General features: G+C 31.3%; 1 protein-coding gene across 1 annotated transcript in view; it reads right to left on the bottom strand.

Annotated features, from left to right (window-relative positions):
• The window catches only part of LOC140447769 (LIM domain only protein 3), a 1,475,576-nt gene that overhangs the window by 632,245 nt on the left and 821,161 nt on the right, over positions 1 to 22,170 (bottom strand). The window lies entirely within an intron of this gene.

The following is a 22,170-nucleotide window of genomic DNA, read 5'->3' as shown; positions in this document are numbered from 1 at the left end:
TCAATACGCCATACAATTTAAACTCCTTTAATGAAATCCCTTCCCATACATTGGCGCTAAAATTACCAACTACTAGATATCTACCAACATATAGAGGATTAAATCTATTATTTTCTGGTCTATACACCCCAATTTTGCCCTTTTTAAAAGATTGAAAAATTTTCTCATCCGCAAATATTACCCTGTCCCAAAAATCTTGATTTTATAGCTGATAGTTTTAAGCAAATATAAGTTTCGATTGCTTCGGTTGTGTTGTAAGAGCTTGTTTTTTTGATGCAGTTGGGTACCTAAGACGCGATGCTTTAATTCTGCGCCAAGTTGTTTCCTTTCTTCCCTGAAACTGTAACATAATTCTTGCAGTTTTCGCATCTTCAAAAAGATGCTCTTCTAATATTTCCAAAAGAGAACAATCTTCATGAGTGGTAGATATTTTTGGTATTTCAGAACCTTGCTCTCCTTTGAGAGTTTCTTGTTCTTTCTATCTTTTATTAATTTTAAAAATTGTTGTTCTGCTTACTTTAAAATTGTTCGCTATGGCAGATAGTGACCAACTATCTTCTAATTTCGTAACAATTCATTTAGTTCTTTGCTAGCATGTAGAGCCATTTTTTTGAAGTTGAACAGAATAAGTTAACTAACAAATTTTAAGATTTGGCAGTGACAGTAACAGTACGTAAATAATAAGTATTTATCCTTTAAAATACACTGCTCAATTTTCTTCCATGGCTTGTTCCATTGGCACAACATTCCGAAATCTATGACGAACAACAGAGGACTGATCATCCCAACAGAACTCCAGGACATCATCAAGGACAGAAACAAGGCCAGAAGAGCATTCCAGAGGACTAGAAGACAGGAATTTAAGGAATATGGAGATACCCTATCCGAAGAAATAAGAGTAAGACTGAGAAGTCTTACTGAAAACCAGTGGCACAACAACATCAGAAAAGCTGAAGAAAACCATGGAAATGTATGGTAGATGCTGAAAGCCAAGAGGAGAGGAAAACAAAAGATGCCACAAATTATGGACAACAAGGGAACACACTACGAAACCCAAGGAAAGATAGATGCCATCGCAAGGAATATGGCAGCCATACACAGACAAAACTAGGATATGTCGGACGCAAGAACAAGAAGAGAAGTCGACTACGAATACAACAGGATCAAAAGAAGAAACGAATTCCAAATAGAAGAAGAAGACCACACCAGCCCATACGAAGTAGCAAGGATCATCAGAAAACTGAAAGGAAGCAGAGCACCAGGACCAGAAGGAATCCATAACATCACCCACAAGGAACTCCCAAAGAAAATTATAGTACAACTGTACTATATCTTCAACTGTACTATATCTTCAAATACTGCTTGGAGAAAGGACACTTTCCGAACAACTGGAAACACGCCAAAATCATACCCCTTCTAAAACCAAAGAAGGATGGAAGAAGACCAGAAAGCTATAGGCCTATTTCTCTCCTAGAAACTATGGGAAAAATTCTGGAAAAAATCATCTACAAGAGACTGATGAAGCACACAGAAAGAAGAAGAATTATCCAAGAAGAACAATTCGGATTCAGAAAAGGAAGGAATTGTGAACTACAATTAGCAAGAATCATCAGCGACACCAAAATAAAATTTAACAGGAACCAAAGGACAGGATTAGCCATACTGGACATAGAAAAAGCATATGACACGGTTTGGAAAAAGGCACTAATCTTCAAGATGGACAAAGCTAGACTTCCTCACTACCTAATCAACATCTGTGACACATATTTAACTAACAGAACGTTTCAAGTTTCAGCTGACCAAAAGATGTCAACAATACAGGATATACACGAAGGAATGCCTCAGGGCAGCATCTTATCTCCAATTTTATATAACATTTTTGTTTCAGACCTACCAACAGATCCAAGAACTTCAACAGCTCTTTATGCAGACGATACAGCAGTGTATGCATCCGGAACAGACGGAGGAAGAATCATCAGGAATATGGAAAACCACTTGGAAAAAATCACGAGATACACGGAAAAATGGAAGATAAAAATCAACGTCCAAAAGACGCAGTTCATAGTTTTCAGCCAGGGTACGAGAGCACCACAAAACGAGAGTAGGAGGCAACAGGATCCAGGAAAAAGACTCAGTCAAATACCTAGGAGTCCACCTCGACAGAAGACTCAACTTCCGGGTGCATACACAAAAAACTAAGGTAAATGCTAATGCAGCTAAAAGACTAATACTCCCTTTCATTTTTAGGACCAGCCCGCTGTCCAAGGCCAAGAAAATTCAGTTGTACCAGGCCTGCGTGAGATCGGTGATACTGTATGCAGTCCCAGTGTGGAGTTCCATAGCAGAGACATACTGGAGAAGATTAGAAGCTACCGAAATATCATGTTACCGGATCATCGACGGAACATCATGGGAAAACAGAGTAACGTATGCAACAATCAGAGAAAGGCTCCAGTACACACCACTGAGGGAGGTGGCCGAGAAAAGGACCAGATTCTTCTTCCACCAGGCTACAAGAAGACTCCGAAAAACCAGGGACATTCTCGAGCAAAACAGGATCCAGACAAACTGATCGACCATCTGATCAGGGTCTAGCCGGATGGTTGCCAGAAAACAGCCAAGCAGGGAAGTAGGTACGATGCCGTAATTAGTACCTACAGAAAAAGACGAGGATAAATCCACCCAAAGAAGTCCAGGATGCCGAGAGGAGAAATAACCAAGAAGCTGGCGGTGCAAGTGCGGGACGCTGAAAAAAGAAGGCTAAAATGAATCAGATACCTGAATGTAATGTAAATTTTTATTAGGCAATAAACGTTTTTATTTTTATATCAATTTTCTACAAAATACGCTTTAAGAATCGTATTAGTTTTTTAAGCAACCAGCTGTACATGCCAAAAATAAATATCTAGATTAACAAAAAATGTTTCATAAAAAGCATAACTAATTTATTGTCTCGTCGATTACTTTTTTAAAATATTTTATCGACGCAACCTATAAATTTTAATTTTTAAAGTTAATTTTTTTATTTGATTAATATGGATTAATATTAAACAAAAAATGGTAAATATTTAATACGTATATCATATTATTATATTTCTTTTCAGTAAATACTGATATTTCTCGCCATGAGACGTTAAAACTCTTCCATTTTGATAATTTCATTGGTAGTCTGCAAGTGCAGAATGCCACCACCCAATAGGGTCCAACTTTGTAACACACTTAATACTTGTTATCTAATTAGTAGCTCTTGTTCCAACAATACGATGTCTTTATAACAACTGGATTCAATTGGAATGCCGATAAGCGTTCGGAATTCCTGTACCAGCTCCCATTTTACCAAAATGATTCGTTTATAGTGGGGCCCCTGCTAGACAAAAACGCATTCGGTAAGGACATGTGTAGATGTGTAGATATTTTATAAGTGTTCTTAAGCATCAATGTGTGGTTAATAAATTGTATACGGCTTTTTCATTTATTACTAGTTAGAATTAAAACTAGTGTTACAATACATTAATTATAAATGGACCAAACTAACGAAAGTTAGCTTTAAATCTGTAGCGTTTTTTCCTAAAATAATTGTGAGAAACGTCCAATGTTTCACCGTGTATTTATAGCACTCCCCCTTAACAGTTATATTATAATAGAAAAAAATTCATCTAACATCTAAACTAAACTCTAAACATTTTAATCAACCCAAACTGATAAGCATAATCCTTCAAATTACTAAAATCTTCAACAAAATATAATAAGTGGAGTCAGTAAAAGTCGCAGTTTGGTTTTCGAAATGTTTTCGACATATGAGAATAGTGAACTGCTTACAAGTAGTGATCCAACGGTGCAGAAACGTAAACAAGGATGTCTACGTATACTTTGGGGATTATTCTAAAGCTTTTGACAACGTGAGATATAAGAAATTCATTGAAATACTTTAAAATGTTTGCCGCTACTACAAAGACATCTGATGCAAATAGTAGGTAGTACTGGAATCAGACAGAAATTATAAAAATTGATAGTTGGGTCAGTGAGAGTATTGAAATTAGGTAGGGTGTAAGGCATCGCCGTATTTTATCTCATCTACTTTTTAATAGTTATTTGTAGAAAATTAAAAAAAAGGTTATCCTAACAGAGGTATAAAGTTAATGGAAAAAAATATATAATTTCATATACGCTATATAATTTTTGCTAATAGTAAAGAAGAATTAAAATATCCAATGGTGAGGGATCGGAATCATATGGAATTAAGCCCACATTGGTTGTAGAAAATTATATTTTATATTCATTTTTGACGTTTCGACTTCTACTCAGGAAAACGTTTTCAAATAATTTAAAGTAATTTAAAATTAAACTAAGAAGGTTATGCACACCTGTTTGTTTTGTAAGAAACCATACATCAAAAACGGAGACAGATATATTCATTAACATACCTGGGACACTTAGCACATAGAGAAATGCATAAATAGTTATGAAAAAAACAGACATGAAAAGGAGAAAAATCAAAGAAGCAATCATCTTACTTAATTAAAAAAAAAAGTGTAGCAAATCCGTTAACAGAATATAGCAAACTCTAGTTGCCAATACCACAGATGATCATAGCCAATACTAAAAAAAGTCAACAAGAAAATACCAACATTAATAGATTGATAGAAGGTTAGAGGCACACGATTTGTACATATGGTAATGGTATGGTTAGTAAATATAATAAAATGCACAGAATGCCGACGTAAACTAAAGATGAATAACATCCTGCTAAACGCATGTTTTGCAGGTGCTGCATGAAAGCGGCTAAAAAATGAATTATTTATTCTGTGCAAAAACGAAGCAGCTCCTTGAGCTATCTCCTTCGTGCACTGAATCTAATAAGCATATATCTGAATATTCATTATATTTCCCTTACGAGTTAGCGGAGCTGCCTCGTTTTTGCACAAATCGGTAGAGCGCCTTTGAATTACCGTACATTGATTAAAATCAAAAAATCGTAAAAATATTGAGCTGCCTCCTTTCTGCACCGATATCTTCAATTTGATTTTAGCAATTTTTCTAAAGCAACTGACGGACTGGAAATCATGGAATCAAAACTGGAAAACATAAAATTTAATTTTTATAACAACTCGTTGTGGCTTATTACAATGTAAAAATATTTAATCATCAAATAACCCACTTAACATTCCTCACTGAACTCAAGAAGCCTGGAATTACATCCCAGAAAATAGCATAAATTTTTGAATTTCAAGCATGTTTTAAGGTTCTAAAACTGTTTACTTGTAGCATGTTTAGGCTCAGCATTATGTTTGTAGAGGGTTAATCCACATTTGATTGGAATAAAAATTTCATTTTAAACAACGTTTGACGTTTCCACTCCCCGTTGATTTCCACTCCGAAAATCGTTTTCAAAAAAGAGGTTTAAAAAAATGTGAGAAACATATAACCAATAAGTTATTAAATTCTTGTAAAGAATAAGTTGTTAAGTTCTTGTTAAGAGGTCATAGTTTTCACACAATCTTTTAAATTTATTTTTTGAAAATGATTTAAAATGTGATTTTCAATAGTTGTTAAGTTGTTAAGTTCTTGTTAAGAGGTCATAGTTTTCACACAATCTTTTAAATTTATTTTTTGAAAATGATTTAAAATGTGATTTTCAATACAATCGATTGTGGCGTAACCCCATATAAAAATAATATTTATTATATTTCAGGGATTATAAAACGTATAATATATCCGGATAACACACAGATCTCACTTAATACTAAACATAAGTGTATTTTTAATACAACAATGAAGATTTTTTTTAAAATCATTACTCATTAAAATATGGATTTTTGTAAGAGTCTTATAGTGAATTCGTCTCGTAGATTTCATCGAGTAACATGTAACTTTTAGCAGCATGGAGTAATATGGAATAAATATTTATAATAAAGGTAAAGTTTTTACCTTTAGTAAGGAAGAGTTTGTGATACGTTTTTTTCATGTTGATCTTGTCTATGTTGGACATCGGCTGCTCTCCAGGAACCAAGGTACTACATATATAAAGAAGCTTGAATGATTCGTGCAAGATACAAATTAACCAAATATAAACATTTGGGTAGCTGGCACACTGAAATGCTAGATCAATTACACGAAACAAAAACACGCGTAGAAAAAGGATTAATCTAAGACTTAAAACAAAAATGCGAAAATGCAATGTTCTCAATCTTAAGAACTTCTTGGTTAAAAAACTTATACGACAAACCAACTATTTAAAGTAGCTGCAAATGAAGTCAATATTGTCCTATTGATCTTTAACCTCCGTCGAGAAAATCGAATCTGTAGTAGAAATATACTATTCTGTTGATTTAGTTTGCATATGACAGCTGTTACACGCTTCCTCTATATTTATTTTTGTATCTTTCTGTGGTCTTTTCTTGTTATAGCAGATATTACTTCCCGCAAATCTTTAATATTGTTAGTTATAATAACATATTTATATAAGTTATTTTATTTTATATTTAAATATTTATTATTCTAATATTTTATCTGCGTACCATAAGTTATTTACGTAGATTTCCTTAAAGTTAATTCCTTTTTCCTCATTCCATTATTCATTAGACTAATTAATCTAAATTGTGAGAATTGGTGTTTTGATTTTTCTTAGGAATACGAAGTAATAGACTTCAATCCATCTTCAGGATACACGTCGATGATATATAAATATATAGTTTCCCCACTAGTATTGTTTTCTCGTATAGATAAGAATATTGCTTTGATTCATTTCGGAAAAAGAATAAAAAATAAAAAGAGAATTTGTTTTTATTTTTTCTTTTCAGAAGAAATCTGAACTCTGAATTCGGTCAATTAAGCAACCTCACTATATCATTTTGGCCTTGACTATGAATTGTATACAGATCGGATTTATCTAAATTGTCTGGTGTTTGCTCTTAATGCGGTGGCGCTGCTGATAATAGAGAGAAAGCGCTAATTTTCCCTCTAAAATCTTATCTCTGTATATTTTACACATTCCTATTGTGTTATCTTCCTGTGCCTCCATGGCTTTGTGAGGCCGGCGTCTCTTTAACCTCATAAATTACCTTAGAGATGTTTGACTTCCTTCTTAAGACAGAATAATTTGTCGGGATGGAATAAACGCAGCCTTAATCTCACAGAGAAATTGTTTTTAAAAGATAAAGGTTCATTCATGATGGTAATATTATCTGATTTACTTAAATTATTTCGGAACATTAACAAAAAATAATTTTTTCACTCATATCTTAATGTGTCAATGATAATTTGTATAAAACAAAACAATAATAAAACCAAAATATCTCGCAAAGCAATGTATACTAAAATTTTTAAAAACTATACTCCATTTGGAAATGCGTAATAGGTCAGTTCGTATGGCAGAAGATTATAACGATCTCTCTATACAGGACTATTGAAAGCAAAAAATATTTGTATACATAGAAACTTAGGCGTATAGAGCCATGGCACTATTTTCTTTACCAATTTCTTTTATTCTTCAAAAACCATTTCTTTTTCGTAGGTCTGGTTATACTATAGTTCTGTTGTCGTTCTTCTACTTCATTGTCATTACCTGTGGTCCCACTGTATATTCTGCATAGAGGTTTTTTTTATTTACAATTAAGGCGCATCAACCTATGTGGTTATTAGCGCCGCTCGGTATTACAATCTTTTTTTACATTTATGGATACTTAATATATTTATACTGATTTCGACATATAGATTTTTACATACATAAATGTGAGTTATACTAAGTACATTGGTTAATAGATGCATTGACTATTACACATTTATTTGTACACGCACTGATGTTTATATTTAGTTGTATATTCCTATTGATTTAAGAAAAGTTAAAACTGACGAATAGACACAGTTTTCTTCTAGACACTCGCGTAACTTTGTCGGTAGGTTACACTTTTTCCTCTCATTTGAATATGCAGGGCATTCGATTAAGCAATGTTGAACACTTGAACTGTTGAACACTTACTGAACATTGGATGAACACTTCTAGTAATATGATATTCATGTGTTAAGCGTGTATGTCCTAATCTCAGTATGTTTATTATATTTTGGTCTTTCCTGTTGCTACACTTACTCTTCCATTTTGTAACTGTTGTTTTTATGTCTCGTAGTTTTTGTTGAGATTGATTCCATTCTTGAAGCTACCGTGCATTCAACGTCGAGTAAATCCAGTGATGAAAATCTTTCTTATAGGTAGGTTCTGTCAAGTCTTCGATTAAGTCTTTCATAAAAAGCGGGTTTAGATCTTTGTTTGTTAAGATAGGTTGTGTGTAAAACGAGAAGCAAAGACGTTGTTTCTGACTAGATTTTCACTATTTGCTGAAACGTTTGCAGCATATGCTAAGCTAAGATATTGTCTTCTTAATTCCAGAGGCATTTCTCCTACTAAACATAAGTTATTTGTAGGTCTAGTACAAAAAGCTGCTAAGGCTATTCTTACAGCAGTATTTTGGTTTGTGTGCAACTCTTTTAAAAGTGATTTACTGGTAGACCCATACAATATTGAACCATACTGGACTTTAGATCTAATAAGACTTTTATATACTGTCAATAGGATATCTTGATCACATTCCCAATTTTTAGTAGATAGACTTTCATTATGTTCAAATATTGTTGACAAGATGTTTTAAGATAATAAATATGTTGCTTTAAACTTAAAATGTTTGTCAGAATTAATTCCAAGGAATTTGATACAATCAACATGTTCTATTTTTGTATTACAGATTGTAAGTTCTGGACTAGTAACATTACGTTTTCTGGTGAAATGGATACATTTACTTTTGTTGGAGCAAAATTTCATTTCCGATTTTATTGACCATTTTTCTAATGCAGAAATAGTATCTTGTAAGGTTTGTTTAATTAGTTCTATGTTTCTTCCTTTACAATAAATTATGAGATCATTTGCGTATAGCCTTCTCTTTGCTGGTGGAGTTTCATTTTTCATAATACTATTAATAGCAATAAGAAAAAGAGTAACACTAATCGATGATCCTTGAGGGGTACCATTTTCCTGTATTCCTATTTTAGAAATGGAATCGTCTACTTTTACTTGGAAGCTTCGGTTTTTTTAAAAGTTAGTAATGAAGTTTAGCATATTTCCTTGTATACCTAATTTCTGTAAAGTTTTAATTAATTCATGGCGCCAAACTGTATCAAATGCTCTGGTTATATTAAAAAATAGCGCTATGCTGCTTTGATTATTTGCTAGCGCTTCATGTATTTCAGACTCGAGGTCAACTAAGTTGTCTAGAGTTGATATATCTTTACGAAATCCACTTTGTTTGTTAGATAGAATAGATCTTTGCTCGAGTATCCAAATAAGGCGTTGGTTAATTAATTTTTCTAGTACTTTGCTCATTGCACATCCTAAAAACTCTTGAGAAAAGTTTTCATTACTTGATCGCTTCCATACAATTGTGTACTACCTTGGCTTCCCAAGTTATGTTTTGTACTAAATAAGGATCTACAAGAGATAAGTCAATACAACTAGTATTTCCAGTAAAAGAGTTAAATCTCGTTGGAGATCCATCGTTAAGTAGTTGGAATTATTAATGACAGTTTCTATTATGTATCCTATTTTGTTATATCTATTAGATCCCCAAAGTGGATTGTGTCCATTTAGATCTCCTATTATAATCTTAGGCGATGGAATTTTACCTATAATATGAGTTATCTCTTTTATATTTATATCAGTATTCGGTGGAAAATACATGTCACAGATTTTAAAATTTTTTGGAGTTTATATGGTTACTGCTACTGTTTCAAGGTTTGTCTTTAAAGGTATTTGTCTAGATTCCAATGAGTTATTAACATAAATAGAAACCTCTCCAATGGCTTTTTTAAAATCACGTCTGTTTTATGATAACCTGTAAATGCCTTTAATATTGCTAATTTTTGGTCAGTAAAATTCGTTTCTTGGAGATATATTATTGAAGGTGAGTGTTTAGTAATTAATAATTTAAATATTTCTAGTTGTGTATAATAACTGTTTATGTTCCACTGAAGAATTGACATTTTTGTTCTATATGTTAATTTTTATTCCTGTACTTGATCACTGTCTAATTCAGAAAAGAAAATTGTATCGAGCAATTTTGATATTTTGCGTTTAATCTTTGTGCAACGTATTTTCATTATTTTTTCATTAAACAGAGGGTAGATGTTGTCTAATAATTTTAGTAACCCCTTAATATCTTTTGTAAAAGTTTGAGCAACACTCAGTGGGTCGGGTGGACCATACGCGTCTTCAAAAAAGTGTATCGTTTCTTGGTAATTAAGAACACTTTCGTTTATGTCGTCTTCAAAAATAATATATAAATATATATATATATATATATATATATATATATATATATATATATATATATATATATATATATATATATATATATATATATATATATATATAAATATATAGCAGGCCGTATAAAGCATTTAGGAGTTTCAGGTGGTGTAACTGTTTCTGGGAAAGCTCTTTTGCTCTGTGTTTGCAGTGTAGGTTCTGTGTTAATTGGGGAAGTGATCAATGATTCATTAGTTTCTGATCGTGTTTCATTAACGTTTATACCCTCATTGGTAAGCGGGTTATCGTTTTTTAACCTTGGTTTATTTACATCTACATCTTTATTTTTGTATTGTTTAGATTGAGTGTATTGAACCAAATAATTTGGTTCTGAATGGATTTGTGCTGAGTGTTGTGTTACGTCGGTTATAATGTCTGCTGTAGTCACTGTGTTATTTATTATTATAATCTTTTTACAAATATAACAGGATTTATATAAAGACAAAAAAATTCTATAATTTGTATTGTCATAACAAATTAACAACAAATTAATAACTGCCTACGGAAACTTAGTATATTATGTTGAAATTCGGGACGAGATTTGCCAATTCTATATAAGGAATGATATGACAGACAAGTTTAAAACCAAGTTCTTGTAGTTCTGATTCTAGAATATTATGTGGAATTGATGGGCATATATTGGATAATATTAGTCGTTCACTAGGAGTAATTAATCTTCTTCTTTGTATTAATTTCATTTTTACTACGATTGTTCCTTGATGAACATTGATAAATTTGTCAACTAATTCTTTGTTAGATAAAGAAATACAAATCCTGTTGTTAGATATACGTGAAGAGAACAATATATCTTGAAGAAATAACTGATCCTAGTGATACAAGGTTATCTTCTAATTTTACTAAATTCTTCTAATGAAGTAAATACAATAGCTTGCTTTCTGGATGGAAAATTAAAAGTACTGGTTACTGATGAGTACGATTGTTTAACTGTTGGTGGTGAAATACAGCTCATTTCCTGAGCTAATTCGGAAATAATATCATCCATTTAAATAAACTTTGAAACTAGTCATTAGATCTAAATACGGCTCTGTATCAAAACTATAACTAGACAATTAAGCTAATTGGTGCAAAAACAAAAAAGATAAGAAATTCTTATTTGAAATATTCGGTGGTTCTTGTTATGTCGTCAAAAAGATATTTTTTGTTTATTACTAATAATTGATGTAATATAAGCTGACTTACAGAGTCTCTGATGTTACCCCTACTCAGGAACTTCACCAACGTACTCCTGTAATTTTTTAACGGGTATATTTAACTTAAAATTCACTTAACTTAAGAGACGATATTTTCCTACTATACCGGCAAACTTCCAGGTCAATATTCCTTTTCTATCTTTTGTTTTGTATATTATTTTGATTGAATACCCATGTTTCACAAATTTCCAATAAATTATATACTGCTCTGTATGTCCTTATCGTTTTTTGTTTAGATATTGTATTTTGTTTTGAAAGATGTCTGTTATAAACCGTTCGTACTGCATCCAATTAGCTTATTATACTAGATATTATTTTGGACGCAATATAAGATAAAAGAATTGTCAAATATTAAATGCAGAACCTATGTAGTTTAAAGTGTATTTTCTTTTTAAAAGACTGTCTACGTTTACATTACAGTATGACATGTTTCGTATTTGTTAAGAACTCATCAGGTGCAGCTAGAACCTAAAACAGACTGAGAAATGAATTACAGAAATTTATTTCCGGCAGATAGAGGTATTTTCAAACAGTTCAACGAGTCAACGTAATTCAAAGACACACAGAGTCTATTTTCTGTTATCTAAATTAGATTGAAATACTTAGAAAAAGTACTTTTCATATGTGCGAAATTTGCGGATATGGCTGTATTTTTTGTCTCAGTCTGTGTTCGGTTCTCGTTCCATCTGATGTGTGTGACAGAAGACAGTCTTTTAGAGCGAAAAGGTAGGCATTGCCACCTTACGAATAAATACAAATCTATACTGGTATTAAATGGTAAGACTATTGAACAATTAATGACGTTAGTAAACTTTGCACATTCACTATAGTACTTTGGTATTTACGGTATATACTTAAGTACTTAAGGCCAATTACCATAAATTGGGCGATCTCAATTAGGTACTATTATATATTATTATAGTTAAAAAATTAATTTAATTTATATAATTTACAAGTTGGAATTAAAAAAAAGACATTAATAATTTAATTCGCTAAATGCTATTTTTCTAATAGCATAATGGAATATTTGCAATACAACATTATTATTTCCAGATGACCAGCTAGTAATAGCAGAAGAGTTTGAAGATATTGAATAATGACAAGAAAATTAATCGAGGAATATAAAAAATGGGGGCTTGAAATAGACATAAAAAAGACAATATATGTGTGTCGGACTCGCATTGAAAGATGGAGAGATTATCAGACATTGTGACGTGACACATATAAGTACCTGGGTATGTACCAAAAAAAAAGAGAATGTAGACTATACGATAAAAGAAAAAAACAACCAGGAAAGAAAAGCAGTACCCGTTGTAACTAATATACTGTAGAGAACAAGCAATAACATATAGTAACAAATTAATATTTTTATTGGGAATAAGCCACAATTTGAGTTTAAAATAAGTTTATTGACGTTTTCATTTTGACTTCGCAAATCGTTCTCAAAATACAAAACATTAACAAATTAAACAAATTTTGTTCTTTGTTACTTGGTGAAAAATTCTTCCAATAACTTAATTTTATCTGACTCATTCATATAGACAATTTAGACTTGTATTATACATTTTAAAGTAGACAACTTTAAATTGATATTGCCAATATTGCTGAGTTGCGTTCCTGGGACGACTTTATTGTAAGGTAGTTCATTCGATTACATAAAATCAACTTAAACTTGAGAATATCCGTCAGAAAAATCATAGCATGTAATTCGTCTTTAAAAACACAAGCCATGATAATAGTAAAATTCTCCTGTTGGTGATTCCATAGTAAATCATAAGAAAAAAACGTATTTGGTCTTACATTTAGTTTATTCTCAATAAACACCAAACTCTGGTTTTATATGTATGTTATTTAAAAACATAAATTATGTATCTTCTATATGTTACTGACTTACTAATAGTGATCTTTTCTTTTTATTAACTTCCTCTTTTAATATGGTTAACCAAATCCTACTGCATTCTGGCGAGGAATTTGTGACACAGTTGGTCTCATTTAGCATAATTAGAGCCGCTTCTTTGATTATTTTCTTTTTACCATCAATTTCTTTTAGGACTATACTTGAATCGTCCCATTAAACCATATAATCATTTTCCCATGCATGTTTACATAGTTGAGATCTATCAAATTCTCTATTTTTTAATATAAGATTGATGTTCACTTATTCTAACGTTTAATAATCTTGATGTTTTACCTAAATAAAAATGATCGCATTTAAAAAAATGGTAACAAACGTAGGATGTATAATACAATTATTCAAAGTATAATGAGTTACAGCAGTGAAGTATGGTAGATAAATGAACGATACAAGAAAAAACTTCAGGCAGCGTGTAACAGTCGTTACTTTTATTACAATTTATATTAAAATAATAAACAATTTATATTAAAATAATTTCAGAGATGTAGTATGGGTTGCCTAACTTTAAGTGTTCATTTGCCCATTAAGTGTGTATTTTTAATAATTTAAGTTGTCACTCTGATCTAATTTGGTACCATTGCGAACCAAAGAGATGACAGGAGATTAGGGGAAGTGGAAAATGGCTCTTCTTGGTTAATTAACTGTGAATTAAAATTCACTTGTGATCGAGAGTTTGAAGTGGTACAAAGGTGGTAGTTAGCGAAAGAAAATCCAATTAATGCATAGAATTTCCTTCACTTCAAGAAGTTAAATATTCTAAGTATAACCATAACAATTTAATTGACGGTGTTTTCGGAAACTCGGGAAGCTGAAGTGAGATTTCTAGCACGGAATTGATTAGCTATCTGGTAAATAATAATTTTTTTTATATTATAAAAACTAACTTTTTGTTCCCACATCCCACATCCTTAAGGTATTTAGAATGACCTTGGGCCACGAATTCAAGTATAGTATGGCCGCTTACAATCATTCCGGCATGAATCTGATTAAAATTCTGAATTTTCCGTAAATCTCTAACATCTATTACAATTTCCACAGATATTTTAATGAACATTAGAGTATTTTATCCATATCCTATTATTTAGATTTATTATTTCATATTTTAATATAGTATTTTGTTCAAGGCCTTATATTTTTACTCTATGTGAAGCAAGGCCACGCTACATCCGATTGGATGGGTTTTTTTTTATCTACTATAATTATCTTTTTGCTCCGGTTTCTTATTCTGAAAGAAACTTTCCTCACTTCTTCTTTAATTTCTTTTTTATCAATGTTGAGATTAGAAGTAACGGGAAATTGTTTTCAGCCACCTACCATGGAATTATAAATTTCCCTCAGAACATCCGAGGGAGAGTACCACTTCAACTCTATTAGAATCAGGGTCATTGGGACAAGCCAGTGAGTATTTTCTACTCCACCCTCATTTTTTTCTCCAGCCTGCACCTAGAGGTAGGGCAGGACCGTAATCATCAGAACTGAGCCAATTAGCACCAGCTCCGTGCTAATTTCGGACCTCAAGGAGGACTTCGCTGGGACACCGAAGCCATTCGGGAGTATCCTTCCAGACAACTGTTTCACCTAGGATATATTAATTAATATAACTCCCCTTGGTGTAAGGTATCGGTAAGTTTGAGCTCAAATTCTACCCAGAGATTATCTTCCATTGTTTTTTTGTATTAACCATTTATTTCATTATTAACTTTAATTATTTCATTATGTGTTTACTTAACTAATTTTTTTATATTTCATCTTGCGTTATAACTCTGGCTATTATCCCTTCAGGATAATAGACCGTTTCAATTGTTTAACTTGGCTTGTTCCTATTTATATATATTACTTTGTTTATATTTGAATTTAGAGGTGTTTAACAATATTGTTGGTCATATTGTAGGTTAGTATGATATATTTACTTGGCTATACGTTCTTCCAACGTTAGCATTATTTTGTTTAAGGTTGTTTTTTAACCTAGATGTAGGTTGTACACTCTATATCAGAGTTATTCTGTGTAATTTTCAACTTTTTATTATAGTTGTTTTCAACATTTTTTTTTAAATATTATATTGTGAAATTTTCATATACTTTTTGGTAACTTAGAGATTGTCAAAATCTAAGAAGTTATATTTAATAAACTTGAATTTGTTTTGCATATAATTTTTTTTATTAATATTTCCTTACCTTTTTACATTTACAGCATTTTTGTTTATTAAATCAACTTTAATTAATTTTAGCAGTATACGATACCTGGAAGAGTGACCGTTACTCTTTTTAGAGTAGTATCCCTCTTCTGGCGCCCTCAATTTGTTTTCTTTGTTAATTTTCATTGTATCTATTCATTTTTCTTATCTTCTTTCTATCCATCATACATATTTTCCTGATTTACTGTCTTTAAAATGCATGCAAATTGGCCGTATCCATCCTTGAGTTTCTAGTGGTCATTCTCTTGCCTACATTGCTAGCCTAGCCACATTCCGTCCAATATTTTTTTTCATACTTCTTTACTTAATTGTTATCTATTTTATCCCATATATATATATATATATATATATATATATATATATATATATATATAGATATATATATATATATATATATATAGATATATATATATATATATATATATATATATATATATATATATATATATATATATATATATATATATATATATATATAGACCACTCTTCTTATACCTCTCTCCTCCTACACACCCCAGTATTTTGCTACAAGCGGAAATGGATTTCTGGAGACGTTTTGCAGGGAAACCGAGATTCAAGAGTTACTAAGTGTAACGTCCCTCCACACATATTCTTAGTTTTTATTAATAATTTTTATTATTTTATTTTTATATTTTATTCTTTAATTAACGTGTGTGTAAGGGAAGCGAAGCTACGAGACGACACGCACTTCAGCCACAGTCTTGTATAAATCAGCGCGCTATACACTTCAGTATTTTGTGTAAACCTGACGACGCGGCTTTAAGAAGATTCTGCCCCATCTGAGTTCCACCAGTGCTCTGTGGAAGAAGAAGAAGTGTTAGATCAACATCACAGGTACCGTAATTTGATTGCATACACACAATATTTATATTAATTGATAAATTTACATATAACTTATTTTCATATTAAAAATAATACCAGCACCTAAATAAACAATTATGAGCGAGTGTTTCTCTTATAGAATTTACAGTTGTTCACTAAGTTAATAGTAGTTGACGATCTTGCACACATACGTAGTATATTTCTTCTTCTAGTAGTACATCCATGACTTGTGGTGCATAGAGATAATTCCTGTGCTAGCCAGAGAGGGATCCTCACCAATTGACTGTCCCAGATGCTCTCCCACCACCCCGTAGTGAAGACTGTTCTTTGCATACGTATAACTTTGTGTAAATGGTCTGTGTAGTGGTAAGTTCACCTTTTGTTCTTCTTCTTTTTTGGTAGCGTGAGATGTTTTTCTCTTATTTTCTTCCTTTGCGTTCTTTTGATGATGTTTCGTTTTGTGTGTTCTTACATCTAGGCATCGCTTTAGATTAAGTGCTCTGATAGTGCTTTGAGGTTGCTTTATAATATCTTTAGTGACTTTTGTCGGTTTTTTATATTATTTGTGTTTTTTTTTGGATTTTTGTAAGTATCTGTTACTTTTTCTTTATCCTAGTAATAATATAAGAGCATACTAGTAATATTAGTATGCTTTAAATTTAGAAGAAAATTGATCTCAGCAGTGACTAAACTATTTTGTAACAAACTTAATCTTGTTATTTTATATGTTGTATTCTCTTAATTGATGTTTTAAGCATAAAATTGGATTCTATATTTTGTATCGTAGTCTACATGCTCCCCAGGGGTATGCTGTTTGGGTGATGGGTTAGCACGTTGAATATGTGGATACCCTGTTATTTATCCTTTTAAGTACTCTTTTCTGCATAGTGTTTCTATATAGCAGTCTATATGCTACGAAGTTAGGTACTTTTCCTGCTGCTTTCAGGTATTTGTTCTGAGCCACTTGAATATTTTTGTTTGTTTGTTTTATAGCTGCAACTCCAAGCTGCTAACGATGCATATGTTATTGTAGATATAAGAATGCTATTTATAATTCTGGCTTTAGTTTTAAATTACAGTTTACTTCTTTCCATTAATCCTTTGAGTTGGGCTATGTCTTAAAACTGCTAAAATGAGAGGGGTTCCATACTCTGGATTATCTAGATGATCTAGTAGTTAGGATTAAGCATGACAATAATATTGCTGAGATCATGCATGTCTCTTTGAACCTAGTAACTACTTGGTGTTGGAAAGAAGCACTTTCAGTAAATAATATTGAAAACATTTGTTTTATACATCAATACACCAAAAGTACTAATTCAACACCAGACGAAGAAAACAACAACATTGTCATTTTGTACAGGGGTTCATTATCTCGAAGCTTTCGTTCCTTCTGGGCCTTTTTACAACCTATATTTTGTAGACGTAAAGAAGGCATTTAACCGGGTCAAATTAAAGGACGTTCTCCACTTATTGTACGTAAGAGAGATACCTCTAGGGATAGTCCAAACCATCGAAAATATCTACCAAAACAACACAATAAAAGTACAAGTAGATGAAGAACTAACCGATCCTATTGAAGCTGGCAATAAGATAGGATAGGGAAATTTCCCAGAGTCCTCCATTGTTCAAGCTGATTATGGATGAAATAATTAAAAAAGTAAGAACTAAAGTCGCAATACTACTCTCTCAAAGTGAAGATAATTTACGTATGCTGCACCAATTTAGTATAACCTCCAGAAAATTTAACATGTTAATTTCCCCAAAAAGACAAAATGCATGGTTACAGCAGCAAATATACTAAGATGTGAATTGGAGTTCAAAGGTCAGATAATAGAACAAGTAATGGAGTTTAAGTATCTAGGCATCACATTATCTAGCTAGTAATTGAGTTGAAATATCTAGGCATCACATTATCTAGCTACGGAAAGCTCGAAACTGAAGTGGAAGATAAATTAAATAGAGCAAACAAAGACTGAACCTGCCTGAATAAAACAATATGGAAAAATTTAAATATCGAAAAAAAAATGAAAGGAAGAATTTACAAAACAGTCATCAGATCAATTTGACATACGCGGCAGAAACACGAAGTGACACAGAGAGAACAAAAAGGATGTTAGAAACAGCAGAGATGAAAACACTTTTGAGTGTTGAGATGAAAAATTGATGGTAAGACACTATGAGACAGAGCCAGAAGTAGATATACAACGTAGATGTACAGAAGGTGGAGAACATTAAGAACTGGATAAGAAATATAAAAGTAGAATGGAACGATCATATAAGCCGAATGACAACAAATAGAGTAGTAAAGATGACAAGAGACGGTTCCCCAATAGAAAGACGATCAGTAGGAACACCACGATGGAACGACAATTTACTGGAGGCACATTGAACAACACACAGAGCCATATCTACATAAAAAGAAGAAATCTATGATCTCCAAATTTCAAGTTGATACTTAGAAGCGAGACGAATTGTGGGAAATGCCTATAAATTAGAAAATTGCAACAGTATTTATCATCCTCTGGAATAGTATTTAGTAAAAACGTCAAATTTTGAAATTTTTTTGAGGTAAAAACAAATCTTCTGCGACCATTTTTACTACATTAATTCAATATATTATATTAATTTTATTAATTTGAATCGTTGCATTTATTCAACAAAACCGTTTCCTAGTTTTTTGAAGTTAAATATCCAAAAATATATTGTAACCAACGCCCAATTTCTTCTATTTTATTAACTGTTAAATTAGTAAATTAAATTTTATTGAATTTATTTAAATATTTTATGGATTATTAAAGGTATTGCAAATATTCATGTTCGAAATTCAAATTTCAGACAATCTTGTGGCAAACGGTTAAAACGTTTTCACTGCATTGGCCCCCATATTACCCTTACATACTATTAATTTTTGACTAATTGTAAAGAAACTATTATAAATTGTCTCTGAAATAATACCTCCTGCGTGCTTTCCACTCATATCAAACGAAACCAGCGACGAAACGTCCAAACTCGAGCCTGGCCGAAATATTTTCGTCCTGTTTCTAAACTATATATCCCACAGAGTAATCCATCAAATTATACGCTTTCTTAAATAAAATAAATTATTTCGATTCCGATTTGAGACACAGCACGCCATGAGAAAAGGTAAAAGGTATCATTATTATAACTATATGTAAGTGGTAGACGTGAGCAGACTGAAAATATTCGAGGAATGTACTCGATGTCTGTCTTCTTGAGTTCCCATCGTGGAAAAGAAGACGAGAACGCATTTGGTCTAACCCTTCATTAGTAAAAATCAGACCAGCAATTATTTTCCTTAAGGGGAATGAATGATTGGATATTTAATAACAATTTATATGTATTTGCGGTATATATATATATATATATATATATATATATATATATATATATATATATATATATATATATATATATATATATATATATATATGTATATATATACATATATATATATATATATATATATATATATATATATATATATATATATATATATATATATATATATATATAAATTTCATAAATAATGAAGGGCAGTCCTTACAGTAGGAATTTTGAACTTTACAGAACTTTGGTTACATCAGTGGTATCTTGGCTAAATATCCTGTGCTTGCTGGACTTGAAGCTGGTAGAAATGTAATTCAGGCCTAAAATGCCGAAAAAAACATTATAGGACATAATATTTAAAAGACGCTTTCCAATGTTACAGAAAGTAAAGGTAAAATGTTCCAGAAGCAAACAGGGCATCCGTTAGGATTTCTGGGTAAAGACTACTAGGAAAAACTACAGAGAACAACTTATCACATACAATAGTGGGCAAAATTATTCTTATATAGACTATTTTTTCACAAGAAGACAAAATGTACGTGCGAATATGAAAACTGCAAGGTAATAGTCAGCAAATGGTGGATATTATTGCTAGAAAAACTGAGTTTAAAATATCAAGGAAAATCCTAATACAATTTGGATAAATATACATTATTTTGACGTGTCCGTATTCGGAGGTTGGTCGTTATCATGTTTACAATTTTCTGAAACCTCGGCTTTTCTATCGGCTCCTGCGTGAAATAACTCTTCTATTCTACTGTGGCAGTACAGCATTGTCTAATATTGCGCAATGAAATTTTTTTCTACCAATCCATCTCTTTCCCTTTACTTTTCCTTGTATTATGAGGCGAAGTAGATGGTATTTGGGTCCTCGAATTATATAGTGGAAGTATTTTCTTATCTTTATGGTATTTTTTTAACATTTCCTGATTATCTGCATACTCTTGCAATGTGATTATTTCTGTAAAGTAAGTGGTTTTAGTCTATAAACATTCACTTCGTGGAGATGATTTTTTACACTATCTCGATTTATATTTACTTGATATGACCGCTAAAGTCGGTAATTGTTGCCAATGCCGTAATTGTAGATTGTATGCTGGGAATTAAAACTAAAAATTATATTATTTATATTATCTCTAGTGGGGATTAATTACAATTTCAGTTGAAAATTTTGATTTCTCAAAATACAAATTAAGGACTGGTTTTATATATATATATATATATATATATATATATATATATATATATATATATATATATATATATATATATATATATATATATATATATATTATATATATATATATATATAATATATATATATATATATATATATTATATATATATATATATATATATATATATATATATATATATATATTATATATATATATATATATATATATTTGTTTTTAGTACAATCCTGAGCCTTCGATAGTAAAACTTAAGCACAAACCTGAACCCCGTTTACGATCCTGAACCTGTATATTGGTTCAGGATTGGTTTCCTTATATAACTGACATATGATTTAAAATTTACAAATTAAATCATTTTTTTTTAATTAGTGGTGCCATCAGCGGACAAAACTGCCTAACTTTCAATTCAATATGTCATTCGGAATCCAAGAGAAACCTGTTTGTATTGTGGTTCAGGATTGCATTTTTTAGTTCAGCCATTTGCCACTTTGGCGCTGGAAACAATTTCTTGAATATACATGATTTTTATATACATTATTACAATTAGTACCATCCTGATCCATACTATGTGGCAACATTGCTTTGTCATTATTTTGTTTAGAGAATTGGGGAATTCTATTTTTAGCCAAGGCCAGAGAGATTTCTTTTCAATAGATGGTATAAGATATTATTATTTAGTTGCAACAGTCGTTTGTTTTGGTTCAGGAAGGTGTATTTAAAAATGAATAATTATAAAGGACGTTGTAAACTGATGGTTGATATGTATTTAGGGAAAGGTTAATTATACCAAAGGTATTAAACTAAATTGTCTTTTTGAGCACTTTGGCTTAAAAATCTAGATGAATTGTCCTTATTTATATAAGTTAATATTAACAGAGGTACAGGGTCTCCAAGTAAAATAGTTATTCTTGATTTTAATTCATATTTACAAAAAGACTGTGTCAAGAGTTTATTAAAAATTATTATAGGCGATTTTCTTATCGAAAGAAGCTGATTTGCAATTTGGGATGATCATATTATCCGGTTTTTAGGATTTGTTCTAAATAATGTTTAAAAAAAAAGTAAGTTTTTATTTTTTTAACCAAAAACGTAATTAATAGAGGGGAAT

The sequence above is a fragment of the Diabrotica undecimpunctata genome, chromosome 8, assembly GCF_040954645.1.
Source record: "Diabrotica undecimpunctata isolate CICGRU chromosome 8, icDiaUnde3, whole genome shotgun sequence".
Lineage (NCBI taxonomy): Eukaryota > Metazoa > Arthropoda > Insecta > Coleoptera > Chrysomelidae > Diabrotica > Diabrotica undecimpunctata.
This window is presented reverse-complemented; position numbering and strand designations above follow the sequence as displayed.